General features: G+C 45.3%; 1 protein-coding gene and 1 long non-coding RNA gene across 5 annotated transcripts in view; one reads left to right on the forward strand and one right to left on the reverse strand.

Moving 5' to 3' along the window:
* Positions 1-15,600, forward strand: part of FGF1 (fibroblast growth factor 1) — a 98,133-nt gene that overhangs the window by 44,448 nt on the left and 38,085 nt on the right. The window contains exon 1 of one of the 4 annotated variants that reach the window (XM_044225408.1): positions 4,745-4,819. The exons of the other annotated variants lie outside the window; for them this stretch is intronic. The gene's annotated coding sequence lies outside the window, so the exon portion shown is untranslated. Of the gene's footprint in view, positions 1-4,744; positions 4,820-15,600 lie in introns of those variants that run through there. 4 annotated transcript variants of the gene reach the window in all.
* Positions 1-15,600, reverse strand: part of LOC122889907 — a 58,366-nt gene that overhangs the window by 23,391 nt on the left and 19,375 nt on the right. The window contains exon 2 of the long non-coding RNA XR_006380995.1: positions 6,572-6,672. This is a non-coding gene — a long non-coding RNA (uncharacterized LOC122889907). The remainder of the gene's footprint in view (positions 1-6,571; positions 6,673-15,600) is intronic.

The raw sequence follows: 15,600 nt of genomic DNA on the forward strand, positions 1-15,600 counted from the left end.
ATACATTTGGCGGTCCCTTTCTTGACCTTGTCCCCTGCCTGGACTTTTGGAAACATTCCTAATCCGTCTCTTTTCTCACTTTTGCACCTCAGCTCCCCTCCTCTCACACCATCCTGGGGCTCTCCTATGGCCCACCAACTCTGTCTTCTTCTCTTCTCTCTTGTTTTTTTCTCCACTGACAACCTTACCAAGCCCCTAGATGGCAACCCTCAATGTGCATTTTGGGGAAGAGGCCTACTTCCTCTTGAATTCTCTTTCTGTGGCTTCAGAACCACCTTTCCAACTGTCTGAGGGTCATGCCCACCTCAAAGTCCTACCAGTAGAGCAAACTCATCCTGCCAAGTTTGAAGTACTTATAGTAAGTAATTCTGCCATTTCTGCTAGGTCAGTTCTTCCTAAATTTAATATGCGCACAAGAAACCTTGGGCATCTTGTTGAACTGCAGCTTCTGGTTCTCGAAGTCTCAGGTGGGGCCTCAGAGTGTGTATTTCTAACAAGTACCTGGGTGATGCCTGTGCCCGCCATCCCCGACACACACAAATATTAAGATGCTAGAGAGATTTCCATTCTCCAGGTCAGGGCTCTCAACTCTTGTCTTAAATTTGGAACTACCTGCTAGGTATAATATGGTTGAAAAATATGCACACAGGTAGAAGATTCAAATTAATTAACTCTTCTTTTGCTTGGCCCCAACCCAGACAATTAGAACTAGAATTAGAATTAGAATTAGAATTAGAATTAGAATTAGAATTAGAATTAGAATTTCTGGGTGAGTGGCCTGGGCCACTTGCATTTCATGAATAACTACAAAGTATCTGTGTGGGCTAGGACTGTGTGAAGCACTGAAGGGACAGTGGTAAGAAAAAGCCCCTGTGGAGCTTACCTGTTAGTGGAAGTAGTGGTGATGAACAGAAAAATAGACATCGATATTGAAGAACATTTCAGATCAGTGCTATGAAGGAAAGAGTGAGCGAGTAAAGAAAATCTGAAGGGGCTATATTAGTTAGGGTGGTCAGGGAAGGCCCTTGTGCAGAGAGGACATCTGAGCTGAGAAATGGACATGTAAAAGTCTGAGGACGGAGAAGCATTTCAGGCTGAGGGAACAGTGTTTCAGGGAGACAGAAGAGCAAATGCAAACATACTGCAGCAGGTCCATGCTTGGTGAGGAAGGGAAGTAAAGTCAGTGGCGTAGGTGGAGCACAATGAACAAGGGAGGAGAGGTGAGCCATGAGGCTGCGGGAGGCTGGAGGCTGATCATGGGCCTGTGGAGCACCATCTTCCCAAGAACAGAGCAACAGTAAGCCTCTGGAGGGTTTTCCCCAAGCGAGGCGATGTCATCTGACTTAAGCAAGCTGCTGGAGGAGATCAAGGGTTAAAACAGGAGGCAGGTGTGACTGGTGGCTTGGAACACAGTGGGAGTAATGGAGAACCCAGAAGAGGGCAGACGGAGGATAGAGCCTGGAGCAAGAAATAATAGAACTTGCTGATGAATGGAATGGGCTTAGGGGAAGTAAAGACAGAAAAGGACGTCTCTGTTTTTCAGCTGAAACATTGCAGACATTTACCAAGATCTGAAATACTTGAGAAAGGGAGGCTGGAGGACTGGGTGGGGGAAATCAACAGTTATGTCTGGGTCATCTTAGGATAATTACTGGACATCCAAGTGGAGATGCTGAACAGGAAGTGGGACTTAAGATCTGTCTAGATTATCTTTCCAGCCTTACTCCTCACCCCTGAGAACCCATTCTATATGAGTCAGTCCTAATTCAGAGTATCCTGATCCTGGTTCTCACCATGCATTTTCCTAATTCTGTCCCTTCCCATGCTGTATCCTCTATCCAATCTTGGCCTTTTGGGACCCTAGTCCTGTATGATAAACCATCTCAAGTACCCACGGCTCCCTCATATCTGTCATCAGTGAGCTGTGCCTCCTGGGGACTCCCATTAAACCCTGATGCCTCGTTTATGACATCTGTCACATTCCTTCCCACCCCCCATGAATTGTTTGTATAAATTTACCTGCCCTGCTGGGCTGTAAGTTCCTAGAGGGCAAGACTTGCCTCCTAGTCTTCTTCTGCATCTTCCATGATATCTACACATACACACATGATATCCAGAAATACACCCAGCACATAGAAGGCTACTCATTGAAAGTGTTGAATAAATGAGGATTAGGACATGTTCTGAGATGATCACCTGAGGTTAATCTATTCATCAGTGATCAAAGGTGACAGGTTTTCTTACTGCTGGAGGAACTTATGACTGCTGAGTCTCTGGGTCATTGGTATAGAACCACCTAGTATGATGCTAAAAGTCTTGACACACATATGCCACTGTTTGTCTCTAAATAGTACTACGTGCTTTAGGCCAAGAGAATATCCTTTTTAAAAACTCTGAATCTCAGGGTGCCTGGCTGGCTCAGTGTGTGAAGTGTCAGCCTTCAGCTCAGGTCATGATCCCAGGATCCTGGGATCCAGCCCTGCATCAGGCTCCCTGCTTGGTGGGGAGCCTGCTTCTCCCTCTCCCTCTGCCTGCTTCTCTGCCTGCTTGTGCTCTCTCTCCATCTTTCTAATAAATAAAATCTTTAAAAAAAATAAAACTAAACTCTGAATCTCATGTGTGAACTCACTGAAGAGGCCTGTTATTGAAAAAGCTGGTGGTACATTCTTTCCCAAGACAAAAACTACCTTTGTAATTATCACTATTGCTGCCCAAGGCCCAAGTTGCTAAGACTGGACTGTGGTCCGCTTTGCTTTCTGTGGGTGCATGTCTCTTATGGTGGGGCATGAGAAACTGGTGTTGAGTCCAGTTCAATTTATAGCCTCATGCCCATTTTGTCCAGGAGGTTTCATTATAATCAGGTTGATTTATTACAGTGCATTTTTGCCTTGTGGTATGCAAGGCATGGATTCTGTGCTGGGGAAGACACAATGACGGGTCAGACACTGAGCAGTGGGCTCTTGGTACACAAGCTGGCAGACAGCGAGAAAGTAAGAGAACAAGACAGACATGGAGAGTAGTGACCATGAAGGGAAGGTGGGGTGTAGTCAGAGCTCACAGGGCATGCCAGAGGTAAGGGATCACTCCTGCAAGAAGGGCATGGGGGCTAAGTGAGCCTAACAGAGAAACAAAACCAGAAAGGATGGCGAAGTAATGGAGGCTCTGGGAGGCAAATGGTCAAAGCACATTGTCAGTTCTAGCAGCCATCATCTACTGAGCATTGAGTATGTGCCAGGCGTTGTGATAAAAGCTTTATACAGATCATCAGATTTACTTTTCCCACGGCCTGTAGTAGACACCATTTAACCCATTTTACAGATGAGGAACTTGAGGACCAGAGAAGTTAAATAACTTACTCAGGGTCGCAGAGCTAGAATAGATGAGGTGGGATTCAGACCCAGGTCTTTTGGACGCCGAAGCCTATGCTCATAACGACTGCTTTATACTACCCACTGATATTGATTGAGGGACATTTTCTCCCAGCAAGCCTGCTGTAGGCCGAGAAACACAGTGTCTTCCAATACCCCAAAGAGCAAGGTACTGAGTGATGAGCTAAGTTAGAGGTGTTGTTCAAAAGCCCTGCTATGAGTGAGCTGTCTGCTGGGGCCGAGGATGCTCAGGGCTGAGATGCTCTCATCCATCATCAGGGAATACTCACTCCATTGTGTCGGGCCCCACCTAAATGTTTTTTTATTGTCTGCTCCTCACCATGAGTAATGCCACTTTCCATTTTAAGCTGGGAGCTTCAGGAGATGACCGCGTTCTAAGCCAGAGTTGAAAGCTAAGTGCTGCCTGGGGGATTACTCACCCACTTCAAGGCTCGGCCAACATCGCACCCTCCCACTCAAGATGCTGCTGGAATAGCTCTTCCTTGCCAAAGCCTAAAGGAAATCTGGCTTCCCCTAGAATCAGACTGGGAATGGTGCCAGGTTATCAGAAAGCTGGCAAGTTAACTGATTCTCCAAGTGAAACTACTGTAGTTGTTCTGGTCTCTGCCTGTGTGGTAAGGTTTGCTTGCTTGTTCATTCCTGTGGCATAGGCTGAGGGCCTACTACACACCAGGAACTCTGTTCCATGCAAGAGATACTGCGGTCATCCAGATGGCTTTAGTCCTTGTCCTCAGAGCTACCGGTCTGGGGCAGATGAGCAGACACTTATTGCAAGACATCATAACTGGCAGAGTATAAGAAATGAGAGGACATGAGAAGCTCAGGGAGTCTGAAGCACTCACAGCTGAAGGATTTATGCCAGAGTAGGAGCTGGCTAGGTTTCTAAATTGTAAGCAACCCAAACTGATTTCTACTGCTAATCGACAGAAAGAGAATTTAGAGAACCTGGGGTTGCCCCAAGAATCACCAGGAAGGGGTGGTGGTCCAATATCACAGGAAGGGTGTAGCCAGACCAAGACCCTGGGGGGTAGGTAATCCCTCAAATAGGGGATGTGGCTTCAGATACTGGGCAGTCAAAAGGATGACAAATGTCCAACACAGCAGGTAGAAGTAGAGAAGGTGGGGAGGAGAAGCCTGTCTCAGAATGACCTAAGATAGTCTGAGTCACAGAAACCAAAGGAACAGCTTAAAGAGAGCGCTGGCTTATTGAGGGAAGCAGGCAATGGGGCCAGGCAGCCGGGCTCCCAGGGGTTTCCACAGGGAGTGAAGTTTGCTGTTCAACCAGACTTTGAAGCTTTTGTGGGGAAACAAGCCCTGTGCTGCAGGTAAGGAAGAATGACATTCTAAGCCTTTCCCTTTTGTTTTAGGACTCCTTGGGCCTTTCTGGAAGGCCCCATTCTCAAAGGATGCCTTGAACTTATAAAAACCAGGTAAATCAGAAAAATGTTCTCCATATCATTGTTGGGAAAGGTGACAGGGACAAGCCAAGGAGATAATAATGATAATAGCCGACGCTGACTGCTTATGCTAACATGAGCTTACATGCATTATTTCATTTACTCCCCATAATAAGCCTATTAGTTTACAGACAAACAGACGGAGGCACAAAGATTATCCGTGACTTGGCCATAGTCCCATGGTTAGCAGATGGTGGAGCAGGAGGCAAATGCAGATCTGCTTTACTTTAACTAGAGTCTGCTGACAGAAACCACAAGAACAGAAAGGTCAGAGGAAGAAAAACGGTTATGGCAGGAGAAATCATTTTTTTCTGTGCATGTCATGAGGGATTGGAAGCCTCGGCCCTTACCTCTTACCTCTCCCATGGGTACCATATTGAATCTTAAGGATAGGCATTGCTCCAAAGAGAAATTTTCAAATTTGATCTGAAGGGGAAAAGGCCTCTTTTCCTAGAGGGAGTCTTGAGGGAGGAACTTGTAGCAATAAGTCAAGATACTAACCCTTAGACTCCAGCGAGAGGTATATACAGCATTTTTAATGGATTTTTTAAAATAGAAATTTCTCTAACTCTACAAACAATACAAACAAACAATGAGGGAAATATGGAAAAATAGAAAGAAAACAAAAGTCACATGTAACCTTACCATTCAATGACGGCCGTTGTCACATTTCTGAGTATTTGTGTTTTGTGTTTGTGTGTGTGTGTATGTGTAATTTGTACTCTCACTTTCCAATGTGCATATATGTATGTCATACTGTCTTGTAAAACCAGTTATTCATATCTGAAATAATTGTTATTGCCTTGATTTCACCTTTTTCCTCACGGAAAAATCATATCAGAATCTTCCATTTGCAAATCTACTAAGCTACTCTTAGTTTGCAGAGTAGTAGAGTAGGTATGAAATGCAAGCCTGTTTGTTCAAAGTGTATAGATGGGATGGACTGCATACAGCATATGTGAAAATGCCTGGTTCTTTAAGAAGGATGTGCTTGTTCATCACTCACTTAACATTTCTAAGTGGTAAGCATTACCTGAAAAATGCCTACATAATAAGTAACTCATCATAATGAGTAACTCATCAACTAACCTCATCATTTATTAGATAACCATTCATTTATCAGGAGAGATTAATTTCATCATCTACCATCTGCGTAACATTAAAAAAACGTTACGTAGACAGAAACTAGAAAAGCAGTTTCTAGCCCTGAGCTCCGAGTGGAATCCTGGTTCTTTTTTTTTAAGATTTTATTAATTTATTTGACAGAGAGAGATCACAAGTAGGCAGAGAGTCAGGCAGAGAGAGAGAGAGGTGGAAGCAGGCTCCCTGCTGAGCAGAGAGCCCGATGCGGGGCTCGATCCCAGGACCCTGAGATCATGACCTGAGCCGAAGGCAGCGGCTCAACCCACTGAGCCACCCAGGCGCCCTGGAATCCTGGTTCTGATCCCACTTCTCCTTCTCCAGCCTAGGGGAGCTCATCTCCTTTGACATCCCCGCCAAAGGCGGTTCAAAACCCCCGAGTTCAACATACACAGAAACTCTGTTCTCTTGGGCAGGAGTGCAGCTGGGCCTCTCCAGTCCTCTTTGAGTATCTTGTCCAGGTACCCATGTGGCCCAAGTTAGCGCACAGCCAGGTCTGGCACACCCTGCTATTGTCAGCTCTTGGCACATCCAGTGCCCTCCACCTCTTGTCCTTTCCCCCCACTCCTCAAGACAAAGTCCTACCGCTTCAGGAGCCTTGCGTCTTCCCTCTGTGCAGCCCAGACATCTGGTTTGAGTTGAGAGTCAGTGGCCGGTCAAGCGTTTGCACCATGCAGTTGGATTTGCTGATGTAAACAAAGGAGATTGCATGTGAGTTTTCTGACCCCAGAAAGGCCCCACAGGACGATTTCCTCGGGCCTCGGTCAGGATTTTTTAACCTTGTCCAAGGGGACAAGGAAAATTAATCTGAGTTTAATTAATGAGCTACAGCCAAGAGAGAAGCAAAGCACTTGGGCCCTCTCTTTCCTTCTCTGTCTCCATGTAACCCTGTTCTCAGGGAGCCATTCCTCAGCCTGAACTGAGGCCACACCACAGCCAGGCAAGCCATGTGGCGCCCCAGGGAGCCAAGGGTTAGCCTCTGCTCACAGTGGGTGCATCCCTTCGCTCCCCCCAGTGCAGGGCTCCCTTCTTCCCTTGCTTTTTCACTTTGTGTTTCCATGCTTCATTGGATTTTATCTTTACTTACAAAAGCAAATGGTTCGTACCTAAATTTTATGTTTTAAATTTAATGTTTTAACAGCAAATCATCTCAGGCCCCACCCATCTAGTCTCCTTAAAATGCCTGTGGTCCCCATCACATAGCCATTTGCAAACAAAAAACCTAAAATGATAATTCAAATGGAAAGACCTCCTAATTCTGGGAGTGGCTGAACTTTTCTGCCTTGTTCAAGAGCTCAGTTTTTTCATCTATGAAGACGAGAATAACAGTATGCTCCAGTCCTGCCACATGAAATCATGACATAACATCTAGGAAACCCTTCATAAGACAGCACAAATTAATTAGACTTTATGGTTATAAACTTCTTATTTTTAAAAATTTCTGAACATGTTATATTTTGCTCATTCTTACTGTTACAATTATGTTTTGTGGCAGCTGGTGCTGGTTATATATTTCCAGTAGCGATACCAAATTTCCATGTGATATTAGTTCCAGTTTGAACACTAATTCAACTTTAAACATACTAATTAAGTGATAATTAAAGATACATTTGAGCTGCATATATCTAGATTAATCAGGAAAAGTCATTCTGTATATGGAAAATGAACCCACTGGAAGAAAGAAATGACCAAGAAAACAAGAAACCCTAACCAACCCCTAAATCAACCGACTAACCAGCTGGCAGCAGAAATCCCAGAGCAAACATGGACATCTGTGGCACCATGCTGGAGGGACTGTACAGGATGATTTTCATTAACTTTTTACCACCACCACCAAGACTCAAACAGCCACATTAAGCATTTAGTTCTCCCAGCCCTGCTTTTTCCTGGGCCCCCCACAACCTGTTTTTCTTATCCCGCCATTCTCACTGGAAAACCTCAGGCATCTGACGTTCTTGACTAGAACATCTTGGGTGCAGAACTTCCTCAAGAGTTCTATGCTCTGAATTACCATTCCCACTGCCCAAATCAAGACTTTTTTTTTTTTTAAGATTTTATTTATTTATTTGATACAGAGAGAGAGAGCATGCACAAGCAAGGAGAGCAGCAGAAGGAGAGGGAAAAGTAGGTCTCCTTGCCAAGCAGGGAGCCCGATGCAGGACTCCGTCCCAGGACCCTGGGATCATGACCTGAGACACTCAACCAACTGAGCCACCCAGGTGCCCAAAAACTCTTCTTAAAATAGGTATGTTTTTAAAATATTAGCCAGAAATCATAGTTATTTGATTTAATAAATGTCAGGAAATATCTACTAAGTGTGAGATAAGAGTGTGTCCTCTGGGGAAGGGAGGGCGTAAGATACAATCCCTGTCCTCAAGGAGGTGAAAAGTCACCAGGGAGGCCAACGAGAGGATACAAGTAACTCTCCTTGCTGGGCAGAATGTAGTGACTACCACAAACAGCACCGGCCAAGACGCTGCAGGAGGAAACAATGAATTTGAACTTGGTGAAGATCAGGACAGGTTCAGAAAGGAGGCAGCACTGGCCCTCAGAGAAGGGCATTTGTCCTTTGAAAAGATTAGATGAACTCTGGTGGCCCCCTAATTGGTGAATTATTTCAAGTCCTGTGCCTATTCTGGGCCAAAAACTGGAAGAAAGTTTAGCATCCTGACTTTTCTTCCCGAAATGGGCCAGCTCCTTGTTCCTAAGGATCATGTAGTGTCCCCCAGCTGGTGCAACACCCTGGGACAAATGGGGTGCTGCACACATCCCTGACCCCACCCACTGAACTCCTGCTCATCCTCAAAGGTCGCAGCTCAGTGTGACCTCCTCTGAGACTCCCCACCCCTCTCCCCCTGCTGGTGCGGTCACCCTCTCCGGCCACAGTGTCTGATTTCAATGGACAGAGAGAGGAAGTGGCACAGTTTCAGACCGTCTTAGTCAGCTGTTTGCTTTTCAAAAATGCAGTATCTCCCCCTGCAGGAATAAAACTAGACAAGGAAAGCAGCGATTTGGCTTTTCTGTTGCCTCTGTGTCCTCAGTGCCTGATAAATCATAGTATTTACTAACTATTTGTTGACTGAATTAATGAATAGTAATAGATCAACTCATCCTTCCCCTGGCTATTTCATCTCTCTGATCTGTTAGTTTTTACAGGGAGAGATCAATGGTTTTAGAAAATATGTAGGATTAATGTTACGTGGATGTAATCAATCAAAAATATTCATACTTGGGACCACCTACGTGGCTCTGGCAGTAGAGTATGTGACCTTGATCTCAGGGTTGTGAGTTCGAGGCCCATGTTGGGTATAGAGATTACCTAAAAATAAAATCTTTAGAAAAATATATTCATCCTGGAGTTCAGTATGGCAACTGGCAATTAGCAATTTCTCAGGTGTTGGTTCATAAAGTTTTCAGGAAAATCCACACACTACACAGCACAGTACTGCTGGTCGTTCCCCCTCCTGCCCTCGTTTCTTTCAGTAACCATTTAGTAAGCATATATTATGCACCAAGACTGTGTGAGGCACTGCAGTTACAAAGCTGAGTGCCACAGACAAGGGCCCTGCCCTAACGGCATGAAGTCAAGGGGGAGAGAGAGTCCAGGAAACAGCACCAATGAAGAACAGAGGGATAAGTGTCACCCCACCCCCGGGAGGGCTAGGCCTGGTCCTGGGGCTGGTGGTAAAAGAAGGCTTATTTGAGTACCATTTGAGGTGAAGTCGGAAGAAAAAGTAGGGATGTGCTGGGGGTGGGAAGCAATGTTGGCAAAGAGAGCCTCAGGCCAAGGGAAAAGCAAGTTCAAAGGCCCAGAGGGGAGAGCAAGCTTGGCACATTTGTAAAATGGAATCTCACTCTTGTTGGAGGCGACGGAAGGGTCCAATGCCAGGGAACATGGGCCTTTTTATTCAACACCAAGACCAAGAGAGCGGGGAGGCAGTGTGGGTCACTGGTTGTGCCTTGGGAGATGACTGGAATGTAAGCTCCATGGGGTAAGGACACTGCCGGCTTATTCACCATCTGAATAAGGGGCCAGGAACACAGCACATTCTTAACAACCATTTGCTGAGTGAATGAATGAAGCACCCTGAGATGACCTCAGTCATCTCTTCGAAGTGTCACCAGGCCCCAAGGCCTCATAAGACTAGGAGTTGTCTCAAGAGCTGGCTGGTCTGCTCCCTCCCCTCCAGGCTGTCTGACCTGCCCTTAAAACTCTCAGAGGTGACACTATCTTGTATAAAGTATAGCAGCATGACTCGGAAATGCAGTTCTTGAGGGCATACACATGCAGGTGAGGGGCAGAGGATCTGTCCCATTATTTGGTGAGTCACAGCAGGACAGACAGGAGCAGGGACAAGAGTCCTTAATGCTCAGACTGGCAGGCCAGGTAGCAAGGGCATGCTGGCTCTCCAGTGTTATCATCGTCCGTGAAGATGCCCTGGTGCCCCCCATTTCTCAATCTGCTCATGAAGATCAATGAGACCTGCATTCTCAAAGCAGCACCATCAAATGCAGAAATCGTATTTTCTGGTGTAGTTGGGAGTGAGGAATTTAAAATCCAAGTTTCTCTCCCACCTCTCAGTACCACACCCTAGCTGAATGCGGCCGGCTCTCTCAGAGAAGGCTACTGCGCCTGGATCTGGGAGATCCTGGCTAGGAAGCCGGGAAGAGTGGACACCACATTTAGCCTAGGCCCACCTCTCTCACCCTATCTGAGGTCCTGTTGCCTCTCACTTGGGCTGGCTTCTCCACTGAGCAGCCAGAGTGACATTTTTAAAAAAGCTAATCTGATCACGTCACATCCCAGCCTGCACTGCTTTCTCCTTCAGAAAAAACTCTCCAGTGCTCGGCATGGCCTTACCCTGTCATCTCCAGCCACAGCAGACTATTTTCTCCCCAAGTGAAACATGCTCTTCCTGGACTCAGGACCTTTGCACATGCTCTTCCTGATACCTTCTTTTCCCTACTCACTAGGAATATAAATTCCACTTCTTCTAGCAAGTCTTCCCATCTCTCAGGCTCTGTAGGTCACCTATTATCTAACTCCCATGGTACCCTGGACTTCACTGCAACACTCAGTTCACTGGCAATCCCTTTTATGGTGGGTAATCCCCACTAGAATGTGAACTTCAGAAGGTCCTTGTTGCATCTGCCTTGCTCCCCACTATATGCCTCATGTCTGGCACAGCAGAAGCTTGTCAAGTGAATAAATGAGGACTCCAGTCTTTGAACTGGCAGGAACAACGTGATCAACTAAAACAACAGGCAGAGAGAAACAGAAACATAACAGAACCTCCTTACATTCTTTTTTTTTAAAAAGATTTTTTAAAATTTATTTATTTGACAGAGAGAGAGAGAGATCACAAGTAGGCAGAGAGGCAGGCAGAGAGAGAGAGAAGTGGGGTCCCCGCTGAGCAGAGAGCCTGATGCAGGGCTTGATTTCAGGGCCCTGAGATCATGACCTGAACCAAAGGCAAAGGCTCAATCCACTGAGCCACCCAGGTGCCCCAGAATCTCATTACATTCCTAAGCTAAATGACCACCCCCACCCCAGGCTTGATTTCCTCTTATCATGGCATGTATATTATGACAAGGCCTCAGTTAATTCTTCCGAACTGGTTTCTGGTTGGGTTTGGAGAAATATGAGCCTTGCCACCACAAGCCACCATGGTCAGTAAGCTAGAGCTCTGAAACAGTCGAAATCAAGTCAAGAGGCATTGGTGTGTCTACCAGTGGCCTATTGCCCCTGCCACGGAGACAAGGAGCCCTCCTGCCCCAGCCTCACACAGCAGAACAAGGCCAGAAGGACCTGGAGCCTTCACTCATTTTGTCTTACCTTCTGTCTTATTTTCTTCCCCCCAGCAAGGACAAACAATAATTCAGTAAAGGAAATATGAGTAATGGAAAGAAAGAGAAAAAAAATAAACATATCAAAATGGGCAGTGTCCCTTGGGCCCCTGCTTTTAAAGAAAACAAGGAGAGTAGATTTGGAGACATTTCAGTGACTCTGCTAAAAAGGAGAAAAAATAATCAAGCTGGCCTCCCTTTACAGGCTGGATTCCTTATCTCTCTCTTGCTATAGAAAGAAAGGATTTCCCAGGCCAGGGGTTGCCCACTCTGGCCTGCATCAGAATCCTGTGGGGAGATGAGCTGAGCTGGCAAGCGCCAGCCCCCGACTCAGGTCCAGTGAATGAAAACCCCCGGGGGAGGGGCCCTCACACGATCCCCCCCATCTCCACCTCCACCCTCCCCTGCAGGGAGGACCCTTTCTGAGGAACAAAGCTCAGGAGTCAAAGGCAGAGTTTCTGCCCTGGGTCCACTGCCCTAAGGTCCAGCTCAGGGTAGAAACTCAGATGTGTTCCTGGTGTCCCCAGAGTCAGGTACTGAAACGCTTGTTTAAAGTATATAGAAAAGGCCTAAGAAAATCAAAAGAATTAGTGCAACACAGGCAGCTTTATAAAACAATGAGCAATCATCCTATGGATCTCTGGTGAGGCTTACCCTGTTTTTATTAAAAACTCAAAGAGGCTTTGTTACCTGGATCTCGGGAGTTGAGAGAGGAAGAAAGCGAAGTCCTCTGAACAGAGCAAGCACTTCTCTCCTCTATGGAAGGGTGGAGTGGGGTGTGCTTTAGAGAAAGCCAAGCAGCCTTTAAGGCACATCCCCCCACCCCTGCCCATGGCAGGAAAGGAAGAGGGGAGCAGGAGACTCTACAGCCCAAACCCAGGAGGGAGGCTGGTCTTTTGTGAATTCCCAAAATATGAAAGACAGTCATGCACACCATGGCTCCGACCAAATGCCATCCTTACAGCCACCCTGTGAGCAGGTACCGTTCACGTGAGGACAGATTCAGACAGCAGGAGTGGCTTGCCGGCAGCCACGCATCTAGCTAGAAAGGGGGGAGTCAGAGGTATTGCCCGTCGGTGTAATACCTGTCGGTCTGAATCACAGTGATTTCTTAACTTGTATCTTGGCTGTCTCTTATTTTAAATACAAGGACAGACCCCATTTGGAAGGTGACATGAGTGAGAATTCTCAGTCGTCTGCTGTTTTTATTTTAGGCTGTGTCAAGCCTTACCTCCGCCTGGGAGATGAAGCAGGTTCTTAGTTCAGTACGTGTTACTGTCGGCCTTCACTACATTGTGCTCTGCAGCAGGCACAAGAACCCCAGATTAAGTAAGTGGGAGGTGAGGTCCCCCTTGTAAGAATTTATGGTAAATTTACAAATTCACAGTGGATTAAAGAGACAGACATAAAGCACTGGCAGGTAGTTTTACCAGAGGTCTGGGAATTGCTGGGTCATCGAGTCATCAATGCCGGCAGATTTAGAGAGGAGCTGAGCTTTGACCAGAGGTCAGGAATGGTTTGTCAGAGCAGAGAGGCAAGGATGGTGCAGCGAAGCAGTAAAGAGGCCAAGCATCAATCAAAAGACAACTTCAAGGCTGCCCACAGCCAACGCTGTCTCCCCGCATTCTGCTCCCCCTGAGTCTCCGCCTAGTGGACTCTGGCAAGTGCCCGAGTTCACGCTGGAAAAGCAACCCTCGACTTAGGTCACGCATCCAGAAATGCCTACGGTGAAATCCCAAGAAGGGTGCTGTGCACCCTCAGAGCACCTTGAGACAAGTGGGGCAAGGCTCCCATTTTATGTGGTGATTCTGAAACCAAAGTCAGCAGGTCTGAAACTTTCAAATTAATTTCTCCTCTACCTTGAAGGGCAGACATATAAATCAGAAGGGAAGACCATGTATGACAAGGAGTAAAATGGAACTTAAACCCATAATGGGCAGAAACCTTCTGAATATTTTGAGTGAAAATCTTAACAAAATGCACATGCTTCTCCCAGCAATTCCACATCCATAAATCCTCCCCAGAGGAGGGGAGGGTGCAAGGCACGGGGTGCAAGGATGACTATAGGTGTTGTGTTTGTAATAGTGACAAACAGTATACAACCAAGTGTCCAACAGAAGATCAGCTCACAGAATTTTGCATGTCCACAATACGGAATCCTATAATCCTCTGTAGCCATTACAAATGGAGACAAAGATTTATGTTTATTATTTATTTATTTATTTTTAAAGATTTTATTTATTTATTTGACAGAGATCACAAGTAGGCAGAGAGGCAGGCAGAGAGAGAGAGGAGGAAGCAGGCTCCCCGCTGAGCAGAAAGCCAGATGTGGGGCTCGATCCCAGGACCCTGGGATCGTGATCTGACCTGAAGGCAGAGGCTTTAACCAACTAAGCTACCCAGGTGCCCCAAGATTCATGTTTATTAACGAGGAAAACAATCCTAAGTTATTTAGTCAAGTCTGCTTATAAATAAGCAGATTATAAAACAATTGATATATATGTATAATTTTACGAAGTGGAATCATGTGATTCTACTTTCTTCAGACCAAGCCTGAATCCATTGAATAGAATTGAAATCATATGGAATAAACTCTCTGATCACAGAGTAATTAACTGAGATATCAAAAACCTAACTAGGAAAACTGCAAATATTTTCAATTAAACAACACACTTTGAAATAATCCTTCAAAAGAACTTTTATAGGGTAAGGAGATTTTTAGAGTAATTTAAACTGAACAATATACAAAATATAGCATATGAAAATTTGGGGAGGCAACTAAAACAATTATTAAAGGGAAATTTTATCTTTAGCTACTCATATTAAAAAAAAAATAAGGTCTAATATTAATGACCCAATATTCTGCATGAAAATAAGTAAATAAGGGCACCTGGGCAGCTGTCGGTTAAGGGTCTGGCTTCAGCTCAGGTCATGGTCCCAGGAGTCCTGGGATCAAGCCCCTCATCAGGCTCCCTGCTCAGTGGGGATTCTGCTTCTCCCTCTGCCTGCCCCTCCTTCTGCTTGTGCATGCTCTCTCTGACAAATAAATAAAATCTTTAAAAAGATATTAAAATAAGTAGATAAATAAGAAAATAAATAAATAAAAGGGCAAAGTAAAGTAAAAGTAAGCCAAAATAAGAAAAATGAAAAATAAAGATAGCAACAAAACAGAAATCAGGCAAACAATGCAGAAATCTAAGAAAGCAGAAAGCTGTCTTTCTGTTTCAGAAAAATCTGCGATATTCCTATATATAAGGCCCTTTGTAAAAGGCTTCTATCCCTATGAATAGACATGTTAACAGAAGTTATCTTTGGCTGATAGGATCAGGGACAATCTTTAAAGACTTCTTACTGACATTCATCTGTATTTTCTTGTTTTTCTATCCCTCTTTTATATTTGAGGGCTTCTAAGGGGACTGACATCCTCTGCTTATTTGCTAAAAAGCAACAGACCCTATTAACCCTTTGTTTTACAAAGGAAGGGCAGGGACCCCAGATGATACAGAAGTTCTGAGTGGTAGGAAGGTATTCTTGATCAAACTGTAGAGAGAAAAGAAGCCCCCTTTGAAGTTTCCTTCAGTTACTAAGACTTTATTCACCGAGACAGCTTTGGGCTGGTGCAATTATGTTTTCAATTGCTTCCCTCTTTCTGCAAGCAAAAGGGCTGCCAGGGCAGGAAGCAGAGCCTAATTCACTGTACTTACCTCAAGACTGTCTTCTGTTGTTCATGGGATGCTTAATTAATATTAAGCATTAATATTAAGCAT

This window comes from Neovison vison, chromosome 1 (genome assembly GCF_020171115.1).
Source record: "Neovison vison isolate M4711 chromosome 1, ASM_NN_V1, whole genome shotgun sequence".
In the NCBI taxonomy this organism is placed as follows: Eukaryota; Metazoa; Chordata; class Mammalia; order Carnivora; family Mustelidae; genus Neogale; species Neogale vison.